Raw genomic sequence first — 12,467 nt, 5'->3', positions numbered from 1 at the left:
AAATAAAACTGATAGCAAAGATGACAGTGCAGCACCTTTCCTGACCAACCTTTTATTGTCATGGTTTCCACAGGTTGGCTCATCAAGGCTGACCAGAAACATACAGATGACGGTTTAGCGTGTTGGTGGAATATCTTGTCACCACTGCACAGTCAAGGTTCATGGAGATAGGCCTCTAATGCTCTGGGTTGTTCTTGCACCAAGCCATAGATAAACACTCTGTGACTCACAGAAAGACACACGCAGAAGTGAACTCAGAGACACACACCACCGCCAGATAATTGGACAGGAAACCTTCCTCTAGATCAAAAACTTCTGTGCCAGCTGAATTCCTGCCTGGTCCACCAATGAGTCTCCAGATTGTGAAAAATGTAAGATTGAAAACAGGATGGGGGGAGGGGGGGTAAAGGAGGGGTGAAAAAAAAAAAGCCACAATGACAAATCACCAACGCTCGTTCCAGAGAGAGAGAGAAAGATTTGTTAGAGACGCAACATGATGCATAATGAAAATAGATGCCTGTACCAAGGCATTCTGGGCACGCTGTTGGTAACCATTTAAAATCAATCCTGTCAATGCATCATAAGTTACTTTGACAGGGAGCAAGAGGCACTTCAGGAAACACCAGTTTAATGATGTCTTTAACCTGCCGGTAATTGACCTCCAAATTGAAAGGGAGAAATCGTATTAAAAGCCCGGGGCAGGCGATTATAGTTCTCTGCTGCTTCTGCACGCTATACATCATTTCTGATCAGACCTGGGTCAGCATAAACCAAAGTGTTTTTCTTCCCCCTTGCAGAAAAACAGAGGTCTCTGTATACAGTAGCGAATGACTGTACTGGTGCCGGAGCGGATTTATGTTCTGTGTTCGCCGCTGCCTTGTACTTTCGCAGCATGGTTGGGTTGTTTTTACCCCAAATATAAAGACACATATACAGACAAAGACTGAGAATCCCAAGTTATATTTGGGAGCCTACAGATAACTGCGGCAAACAATCAGAGTAGCAAGAAAAGGAGCAGTACGTAACAGAAGCTTTTAATATAAAAGAGACTTGCATACTTACACTCCAATACAACAACAACAAGCTTCCAAAGAGCATCATAGAGTTAAGAAAAAAAAAACACAGCTTGAATACCCGCCATCTGGCTGCGTTTAGGAAACAAATGACATCAGATTCATGTGTGACTTCAGGAATAGAGACATTATAGTCTGCTGTCAATTTACTTTCGCTTTGTTACGTTACTCAAAAATTTTAAGCCCACATCAAATGACTTTCGTTCCCTTTTGTTTCGTGGCAGCCTTCCTCATCTTGACACTGAGTGCCACGTTGCATGATGCGAGCGGCATCAGAACCGCGCAGCCCCGGCCACCCAGCACCACGCAGGCAGCAGCTGCTTGTGTACCCCAACCACGGCCAGCAGCAGCAGCTTGCAGAGACATGAGTGCTAGCCGCTGTCCAGAGACGACAGAACCTGTTCCAATTTAATTAATACTAGAGCGGCCCACCCAGGCATCCTGAGCATCCCTTCTTTCTTCTTCTGGTTTCTCCTACTGTCTTAACCCCACAGCATTTTTTTCAGCTGATAAAAAAAAAAAAATAGTCTGGGATTCAGTAAAAGCTGCTTTTCCTCTTGAAAGGATGTGATCGTGGAGTTTTAAATGGTTATACACATTTCTCTCAACTTTGCTTAGGAAAAAGTTCTTGGATGTACGGACATATGAACAGGTGACAGAATGTAGCTTCTCATTTGATTCTCCCACCATATCAGTCAGGTTTTCTTTAAAAAAATCATAGCACAATAAAGGTTTCTGTAAAGATCATGAAGCCGTTCTGTCTCAATGTTTTTGGATTGTATGCTTGTATGCTTTTGATCAGTTGATTTTTATTAAATATCTTACAGATAGCTTTACGGTTATTCCCAAACATGACTTTTGGTGGTTTTGCAGATTATCTCGAGGGTTGAAATAGATCCCACTGAGGATTAGATCTGATTTTAATAAGGTTCAGCATTTATACATGAGGGAATGTTAAGTCTGAGCAGACTTTATTCATAAACATGTCATCCACTTTCAAATAAAGAAAACCTATTGTGTCTAAAAGAGGCCCAAACTTGAGACATACATACAAACACAAACATTTAAAACTTGGTAAGGACTGCAAAACAGAATGTATAACACACAATAAAATACCAGTAATCTCCAATTATAGTCTCAAGAGAGAGATTAGTTTGATTTAGTAACAAAATAATTTCTTCAACATCATTGTTCTAGCAATGATGTTGCTGTGATAATATGAAGAAAAAAACTGCATGTGGCAGATTTGTTAATTTCTATAAAGCTGAAGCTCTGGACTTCATGACAGAAATACATCCAGCTTTTATTTTTAATGAAGTCAACGTTTGTACTATTGACCATTTTGCCTGCTGCTGATTGTGAAGTTATATTGTCATCATAATTGTCTGCTCAACGTCCTATTCATCTTATGTGCATGCTTATCATTACAGCGAATTCAAAGACAAAGTCATTCTGGATAAACAAGGAAATCAAGGTAATTGTGAGGATGAAATGATCAATTACCTGCAATGATTTCATTGATTCCTGAATGACTCAACAAAATCAAATCTTGAATCTGAATAACTTCATCCACCCTTTATAGTTTTTTGTGTGTGAAAACCATAAAGCCTAGAAAACCTGTGTAGGTGTTTCAACAGATTGTTTTCAATTAGTTTAGTTATTTTATGTAAATAAAATGCGTTTCAGCTACTTCGAGCAAATCTCCCTTGCAAAAAGAAACAAACCTGATGGGAAACAACGTCACACAGACAGCAAGGGAAGTAACGGAGACAACAGTGCGTTGCTGTTGAACAGGATGTGGCAGAGGAGGCCTGCACGCTTGATTGTAATTGCAATCATGTTCAATGGCTTGCTCAGGAGTCACGGGGTGGAAGTAGGAAGACTGACGGTGGTTTGACTGAGAATGAAGTAGGATGAGGAATGACAGGAGAGGCGGAGAGTAAGCGTGTGCCCATATGCTGCTGGGATGGAGGGAATCTCTGAAAGGAGATTTCACCCGGGCCAAGTCTCCGCACAGCCTCAGGATCGGTCCAAAGTTGAGCGGACCAAAACAGAGTCTCAGAGGGATGGAGAGGAGGACGAGGGCTTGTGGGTGTCTGTTGCTTTCTGGAAAAGTAAAAACAACAACAAAAAAAGTATATTTTAATCAACCAACCAAGAAAAGTAAAAGAAAAAAGGCTGCTGGGAGGATTTTCTTTTCTTCACAATAAATTATTTTGACATCATAATGCAGCAGAAATCAGTGGTAGAAACATAATTCATCCAATAACATTTGTATGACAAGAATATACAGTTATACATCCTAACAGTTAAAAACACAAATTGTGCTGATTAGCTGCTTTGTATAATGAATCTACACCACAACATGTACAGGAAAATAAAAAAAAATGAATTTTATCACTCATCAAGTATGCAAACAATATAATGTATGTTATTTGAAAAATAAAACAAAATTTGAAACTCTAAATTGTACATTTAATTTTCTCAGATTTCAAGGAGTAACAAATAATCAAACAAGTATGCCTCCAGTTCCAGGACTTTGCCTGAGCTCTGCTTTGTAACCTTATTTCATTCCTCTGGATTGAAATAATGTTATCGTCGAACTCAACAAAAATTAACCCAACTGTGAAAAAAAAAAAATCCTGGATATAAAGAATTATTCCTTGCATTGCCCTGCTGATGGTAATCCAATCTGTCATCATGTTAAGAGGCATCCTAGCCACTCCCAACCCAGCTGCCCTGATACTGTACAAACACAGTCATCCTGTCACCAATGCTGAGAGCAGCAGAAGGGACAACACGGGACAGGTGGTGGCTACATGTGAATCATTGTTCCTGTAAGAAAACACAACAAGTCCCACTGGTCCTCAGACACTCCTCCTTCTCCTTATTTCTTTCCTCTTTCTTCCTCTTCAGCCACTCTTTTCTGCCCTTCCTCCTTCTCTTTCTCAGATTAGGTGTGAAGAATAATTAGCGAGTGCTGAGGAGTACTGGGTGGACCGGATACTCTCGGGAGCCTGGTCACTTTGCCACCAAATGTCCCTGGCAACACAGATGACGATGCATCTGTAATGAGAGAGCGCTACTGTATCATGTCTGAGTGTGTCTCTGAAATATTGTCAACAATTGGTATGAGTTTTGTTGGATCTGTTTGCTTTCTGACTTTTTTCAAGATTTACAAAGATGATTTTTTTTTTTCTCTTAACCTTTCTGCCATTTGTTGGCTTTTTTTTACATAAATGTTTGAACCACTGCACCACCAAGAAGAAAGATATGACGATATAAGTCATACGGTTTTTCATCTCCTAAACAAACAGTATTCTATTTTGTTAGGATTTTATGTAACCGATCAACAAAAAGTAGTGTGTAATTATTAGATAGGATACATTGATTTAATCAGAAAAATGTGGTGTGTGTGTGTGTGTGTGTGTGTGTGTGTGTGTGTGTGTGTGTGTGTGTGTGTGTGTGTGTGTGGACTTCACTTCTCTCCCCAGAGTCATTATGTTATGGAGTCGAAGATCCAAGTGATCTCAACTTCAACAGATGCTTTCAATTCACTTTTTTTGTTGGATTTAGGTCAAGACTTTGAGTCATTTTAATACATGAATATGATCTGATCTAAATTTTTCTATAATAGAGCTAACTGTATGTTTAAGGTTACCTTTAGCAGTAACATTTTTCTCAACTACTCCACAATTATGTGAAGTGAAACATATTTCATAATTCTCTGAAGTTTGTAGTTGCAACATAACAAAATATAGAATAGTAATAAAAATACAGCTTACTTTTTGAAGTTAACTCTAGCAATTAAGCATTTTTTTATATTTTTTTAAATCTACCAATTAGGAAATTTTAACAATGCCATTAGTAAAATGTCTCCTTGTGCCTTAATCTTTTCTAACACTAAACAACACAACTCAAACAACCATCATTAAGATTTGGGAAGGTTGACCCTTAGGTTTTTCTGTGTCATCATAACATCAAACTATGTGATCGTTATGACTTTTACATCCATTTTTAGGGATTAAAAATTCAACGTTAGAATTGAATTTCACGTGTTTTCAAGTGAACTGGTCATTAAAACACAGACCACTCCACAACGAAGGCCTTAAGGCTGATTTGAAGACATTCCTTGGTGCTTTTGAGGCTGCAGATTAGATCAAAGTTGGACAAATACATTTCCTTTAACATGTTACAAGAGCTTTCATTATTACAGTATATTGATTAGCTACTAATATTCAATTCCGATTAATCAATTCATTCTGAAGACATACAACAGGTCTAGATTGAATTTGTACTAAACACAGAGTTTTTTTTTGGATCAAGAAAACTAAGCCTTGATAACGGATCCCTATTTGAAGCTTGGAGGTGCCAGGCGAACATAAATTTAACCATTCTGGAGATATAGTACGAAGGCAGCGACTACATCATTTCGTATCAAGCTGTTGAGCAAACACTTGGCTCAATCCCCAGATGGCATCAGGAAGCAGAAGAGATGGAGCTTTGCAGAAGCATCCATACAGATGAGTGGAAAACTGTGAGTCTGTATAATATTGGTAGGGGGTGTTCCTGACACCCTGGCAAGTCCCATAATCGGCTTTCCTCAATGACAGCAAGGAGCCCAAAGTACAGTCTAGTCTGTCTTACAAATGCACGCACACACACCTATGCAAATGCACACACACACAAACACCTGGCCTGAAACATAGGAGGTCCGAGACTGCCAGCTGAAGAGCAGGATGCACATCAAGTTGGAGGGAAACTCGCACAAGCATTCTGTGAGTGCAGAATTAAACCAGCAAGAAGCAGCTTCTGGTCCAGAGATGAAACAGCGATATGTGCAGCATGTGCATACTTGACATAGAAACGCATTAGAGTCACATCTTTAAGAACTAAAACAAGTTGTGTGTCTTTAGTCTCTCTGATTCTTCCCACTTGCATCTAAGGTGCTAGAGAGCACTGCTAAAAGGTGTGAGGGGATCATGCAGAGCAGCTGAGAGTACTGAATGCTTTAATGGTATATTTCTAATGTGACTTTTGATACGAAATCCATACAAGATGTCAGTGACATTTCAGATGATCCACGAATGTAAAATAAATCAAAGAAGTACAGATCAAATAAACATGTTTGTCAGTATTTAGAAACTAATCCTGTCTCCTATCAGGGCAAAATGTTAAAATCATGTTACGTCCTAACGATGAAAATGTTTTTTTTTATTTTCAGGTACAGGACATGAAGCATATTGTGAAAGGAAGAGCAAAGAGCTCTCTCAAGACTTTCACGGCATTATTGTTGCAAACATTCCAATAATATTAGATACAGAAGTGTTCCTTATTTTTGAATATTCCAATAACTGGAAAACAACCTTTTATCATAATTCAACAATTACCTGTCCAGGATGCACCCCACCTCTCACCCAGTGACCGCTGGCACCAGCACCCCTCGCAACCCCACTGGGGATAAGCATGTGAGATAATGGATGGATGGAAAGTAATAAAGCAGAAAATAATAATGAATTGGTGTGTTGGAGATTTCTTGTTTTTGTCTGGCTTATTTTCTGCTCCATAAATATTGTTTTTATTTTCGATAGCTGCCTGCGGCTTTAACGAGTCACCGTGTTCGACAGCTTCATGAATAACCGAGCACGCTTATCTGTCCTGACCCTCCTGGGGACATAGCAGGGAGGAAACAAATGCGAAACCCAGCCAGGATCAATGCTGCCAAAAATGTGACGGACTTTTGGTGGCATGAGGAGGTAATTTGGGATTTTTCAGCACTTAAGCTTACGGGAAGAGAAACTTGAGGATAATGTAACATTTGTGCTTTTATCTCATGCTGTGCACAAATTTCATGATGCATAAAGAGGGATCTCATATTAATAAACAAACCGCTGCTAATGCTCATCTTGTTAGTTTGCTTTTAATCAGCGCAAGACCCAGAACTATTGATTACTCTGTTCTGTATGTGTATGTATTGGAATTTGTTTATTAATTAATTTCTACTTTTTCTTTTTTTTTTACAGCAGTACGGTGACCGAAAAATTACTAAGACCTTCTGCACATTTTCCCCAAACCATCTCTGGTTACATTACATTTTGCATTTAATGGAAGCAGATGTCCTCACTGAAAACTGATATTAAAATTAGTTTGATGAAGTGAAACATTTAAGTATGAAAGAATCCAAAACAGCAGAAATCTGAAATAATTTTTCTGTCACTGGATTTCACACAGTACAACTACAACATATCACTATGTAAATAACTGCTAAGTTGGAAAATTCTCCTTGTTCATTGGTTCATTAGTGGTTAATTTAGGCTTTTATTTTAAAGAATGGTAGATTTCTTTGTTTGTTCTGTGGTTACTTAGCAACACCCTGCAAGATGAGACAACGTTAGAATATAAAGAAACCAGGAGAAAATCTTTAAAATAGCGCACTCGGAAAGCAGAATGAGTTATAAGTATAATTGTGATTTGTAATAAGAAATGTTATAGGTTTATTTAAGAAACAGTAGAATGTCGTGGTTTTTAAACAAAACTGTATATTGACGAGTTAAAGGACATAACGTGTTCTTTTTGTGTGTAACTGAATATTGATATGTTGGTTTTATACAAGAGCTGAGTATGTCCAACGGTTCTGTATCCTTTTGTTTTATACTACAGTTTTCACGGTGTCAATGGAAAGAAAGTTTGAGATTAAATTGCACCCGTTTGAAACTCCCTGCGTCTGGCTGTTCAATCTGAGAGGCCGCTACAGTGAAAACTCAACGCAAGAGACCAGATCTTTCTGCAGTGAAGCTGACACCATCCCATCTGGAACGAAGCTGTCTCCTCTCGCACCAATGATCTCACACAGGCAAGATAAAGCATAAAGTTAAAACGGACAATCACAAGAACAAGCTCACAGCATAACTATCATAACTTTTAACTATCCCTTGACACGTAGTGTCAAGGGATAGTTAAACAAGTCTTCTGTGAACCCAAAGCAGACAGAAAGCAAATAAAATGTCACTTCCAACAGAGAAAACAGAAAATCCTGTTGACATGCTGTCTAGTTCCAGAGAAAGAAAATTAACAGAAAAAGGCCAAGAGATGCACATCCAAGAGAACAAAAAACGTGAGAAAGTGTTCCACAAAGTTTATGATTCTTGGAAGTGGGTAGCAAGAGAAACTAGGAAAAAACTAAAGGCCCTCTGTACATTAGAAGAATTCAATGATTTACAGGAAAGCATTCAAGCAAAGTATGATGCTGTAAGACTGCAGTACGAACCCATTCTACGTAACAGTAACACCACAGCAGAGATTGTCAAAAAGATGGAAGCCTGTGTTACACTCAAAATAAATCTGTGACCTCATAAACAATCGTATAGAGACTATTGATAAAGATTATAATAGTCACCTTGAGAAAGAAAGAGTAATGAGTAAGAGAAACATTAAACAAAGATGAATATGGATCTATCTTTGGTCACACTCATACTGAAACCATAAACTCATCAAAGTCATCAGAGAGTTCAAGCAGACATTCCAGTTCATCTAGTATTAATAACAGAAAGGCAGATGCACAAGCAGAGCTTGCTGCTAAAGAGGAGCAATCAAAGGCTACAAGGTTAAATTCAAGCACAGCAAGCACAACTCCAAAAATTAGAAAATGAATGGAAACTTAAAGAGTCAAAAATGCTGTCAGAAATGAAGCAAAGGGAAGTGGAAATGCAACAACAGCTGGAACAAGAAAGACCAAAACTGCAACAGTTAAAAGAAGAAAAGGAAATAGCTGTAGCGGCAGCTCGTGTGAGAGCATATGAGGAATTTGAACACTGTGAAAACAATGTTGAAGAAATTGAAGATATTAATTACAGAACTGACCCTGTCTTCTCTAGAGCTAAACCCTGCTTAAATGCAGATGCTGCATCGTTCCAGCCTTACTAATCATCTCCTGAGGTGACAATAAATCCAGAAACATCCAATCTAGCTGAACCATTCGCAAGCTCATTAAGTATGACTCGCTTGCCAGTCCCTGAACCCACAATATTTAGCGGAGATCCTTTGAGGTTTACTGATTGGAATATGTCATTTATGACTCTTATTGACAGAAAGCCCATCCCAGCAAGTGAGAAGATGTTTTAACTCAGAAATTATCTTGCTGGAGAAGCACGCAAAGCTGTTGAAGGTTTCTTTTATCGAGACTCAGAAAGTGCATACATCGAAGCATGGAAAGTCTTACAAGACAGATATGGAAACACGTTTATTATACAGAAAGCCTTCTGCGACAGGCTTGCAAGATGGCCAAAGATCAACGCAAATGACTCACTTGTGCTACGTGAGTTTTCTGACTTCCTCCAAGGCTGCAAAGAAGCAATTCCACATGTCAAGGGACTAGCTATCCTCAATGACTGTGAAGAGAACCATAAATTGATCAAAAAATTGCCTGAATGGATTGTTCGCAAGTGGAGTCGAAGAGTTGTAGAGGAACTTGATGGATCAGGTGATTATCCAGATTTTAAATACTTCACAGATTTTTTGAGCAAAGAGGCAAAAATAGCCTGCAATCCCATCGCCTCACCCCTGTTGGGGGGAAATTTCAAGTTTCCAGATGACAGAACCCCAAAAAGAGCCAAAACTTTCAACACACTAAATGCACTAAATGAAGGAGGTGCAGGTTCACTGGGACATGCTAAATGTTACGTTAATGCTTTTGCAATATTTACAACACATCTCTAAAAGCAGCTAACTTTCCGCTTTGCTTTGAAATATTTATTAGCTGTGTATATTCTTTTAAAAGAATATTGGAAAAACTAGACTTAGTTATCAATAATAGTGGGCTGCTTGTATCATTCAGAGTTTATTGGCAGTATCCATACAAACTCGCTACCATAAAAAGCCTGAGAGCTGTTCAGCTTTCAATTTTGTTTTTCTTGTTTTATTTTAGTTCAAATAAATAACTAAACTTTAAACCTAAGAACATTCAAACTTTCACAGTCCATTAAATAAATATTAACCATGCAACAAATGCCTGACAATCTCATCATATGGTGGTTTTGCTGCATAGCAATAGAAGAGAAATGCTGAAAAAGTAATAGTGATCTTTTTTTTTATTTGTGTTGAGTATTTTAAGCACACTTCAAAGTGCATTTCTTTCATTATTTGTCACATCAGTTTTACTGTACTTCAATCTCACAGTAATTATGTACCAAGAAACATAACTGCAAATTTTACTGTACATGCAAACGTCTTATAGTTAACACAGCCTGAACAAATCGCTTCCAAAAACTATACAAGTTATCCTTCAAAACGGTTCCAAAAACTGAAAAATTATAAATCATTAATTGATAAAATACCAGTGTGTATGAAACTGGTGTCTCTTCAAAAATACACAAGTACCCATGAAATAATTCTCAGTTGCAAAGAGGTTGGTGACCCCTGCTCTGTAGACTGTGCCAAAGCTCTAGTGTTTCATTATAGAATCTCTCTGGACTGTAAAACATAAAAAGAAGAAGAAGAAGAAGAAGAAGAAAAAAAAATCAATAGTCATGGTGAGTATCTGAGTATCTTGTGTGTTTACAATATGAAGTGTGAACATGTTAAGCTCATCCATCCTGGCAGACTTCAAGCTGACAGGTCTGTATTCTTAATGAACCTAGGGGGATAACACTGCCAGCACTCACTCACTCACTCTCCAGTCAACCTGTGCAAACGTCCTCTGATGGCTGCTGCAAATGACTCAAGGCAAAACCCAGCACAAACTGGCTGAAGCCCGCTGTAGACGGCGTGTGTCTGCGCATCTGCTAGAAGACCGCAGAGGACCAGGTGGATGGAAGCAGGTGGATGCACATGTATACCATCTAACACACAGAAAGTTTAATTGCCTGCCAGCTGGTGACACTGGTATCCCTCACTCCTGCGGCGATCAATCTTAAAGAAAAAGGTAAACAATGCTGTGGCGATGTCCTTTAAGTCAGTCTGTCTGCCCTTGTTAGGAGGTGCAGCACCTCTAAAGTGGAAACAAAGACACAATTGACATACAAAACTGATTCTTACAGACTGAGCAAAATCTGTCTTTTTTTTAATGAGTATCAACCAACCACAGCTTAGCACCGTATGATAAAAGCTTATATCAATGCGGAGATTGCTTGTTAAAGATATAGCAGAGAGTTGCAGCACAAAGGCATTAATTAGGTCCCCATCAAAGGGAAGCGCAGCCGACTGAATAAGCGTTGGCTGCTGTGTCTCTTTATGCCTACCTTTATGTCTTAATATCCCATATGTGTTTGCGCATGAGTTATAAAATAGCCCGTCGACATTTTGCCAAATAACCGTCAGTATCTTGTGTATGTCTGCGTGAGCGCTGCGAGGAGAGAGAGAGATGACACGTCGAGAGTAAAGCCATGACTGGTTAACAGTAAACACACCGCTGAGGGCTCATTAGAGTAGCTCTTCCTGCTTCTCGTTGCTCTGCTCCAGTGACAGGGCTTTGGTTCCAACCATATCTGGCATCCAGCAACAAGCTAATTAGCGGCTAGCACTCATTACAGTAAGGCTAGCGGGCGCAGCTCCTCTCCAGCTCATCATCTGTAACCTGTCAAAGAAGCAGCGTGCAATGTTTTGGCTGCGCCTCGCACAGGAAGAAAGAATGGAAAAGGTTTTTCTAAACAACCTGTTCTTCCCGTACTCGCACCATGGCTCGGCACCATTGCTGTGCCTTTGGAAAAGTTGTCGTGCTGCTCAAACTTTTCCGCATTTGTCACGTTCCAACCACTAACGTCCTTGTGCTTTATTCGGAGTCCATTTGACAGACCATCACAAAGTAGTACATCATTGTAAAGTGAATGGAACATCTGTGGTTTATCAAGTGTCAGGCCACATCATTTTTTGTTTATCTTGTTAAAATCTAGCGCCACAAGCTGCTTCAGGATGAACGTAATCGGTGAATGTTATCCAACTCTTAAGTGAGGGTTTCAAAGGTCTGTTAGAAAACAATAGAGAGCAAAGACCAGCAGCAGATATGTTAGGTATAAAATCGTGGTGAAATTTCAAACAATGTTAGGATACAAACTATATCCAGATATTTTACCATGTCATTGTTGATTGTTCAGTTCCAGTTAGAAAAACCAACAAGACCTTGATGTGGACATAAAATGACAAGTCTGGCAATAATAACTTTAATTAGAGAAGCAGCCAAGAGGCTCATGGAGCTGCAGAGATCAAGAGCTCAGATGGAAAAAAACAGGATGGTGGGTGGTCATTAATTTCTGTACATTTTCTTACTTGTTCATAAAAATTCCTACTGACTGTTTGTGTGTGATATATTGACAAAAAAAAACATCTATGGTTGATCCAGCTTCTGTCGTTGATCTTAACCATAAATTCAACCTTTGTGATCATAATTTAACATTGAATTAA

The 12,467-nt window shown here is 38.9% G+C and overlaps 1 long non-coding RNA gene across 1 annotated transcript; it reads right to left on the bottom strand.

Annotated features, from left to right (window-relative positions):
* Nucleotides 1-1,022: 1,022 nt before the first annotated feature.
* Nucleotides 1,023-12,020, bottom strand: LOC106957338 (uncharacterized). The gene is made up of 2 exons (XR_001426930.1): nucleotides 11,309-12,020; nucleotides 1,023-3,179 (listed from the first exon to the last, which is right to left on the bottom strand). It is a non-coding gene; the product is annotated as an uncharacterized LOC106957338 (long non-coding RNA).
* Between the last annotated feature and the right edge of the window lie 447 nt (nucleotides 12,021-12,467).

This window comes from Poecilia latipinna, unplaced genomic scaffold (assembly GCF_001443285.1).
Source record: "Poecilia latipinna isolate Pla-1442-1.1 unplaced genomic scaffold, P_latipinna-1.0 Scaffold895, whole genome shotgun sequence".
NCBI lineage: Eukaryota > Metazoa > Chordata > Actinopteri > Cyprinodontiformes > Poeciliidae > Poecilia > Poecilia latipinna.
The sequence above is the reverse complement of the archived record's forward strand: the minus strand, read 5'-3'. Positions and strand labels throughout refer to the sequence as shown.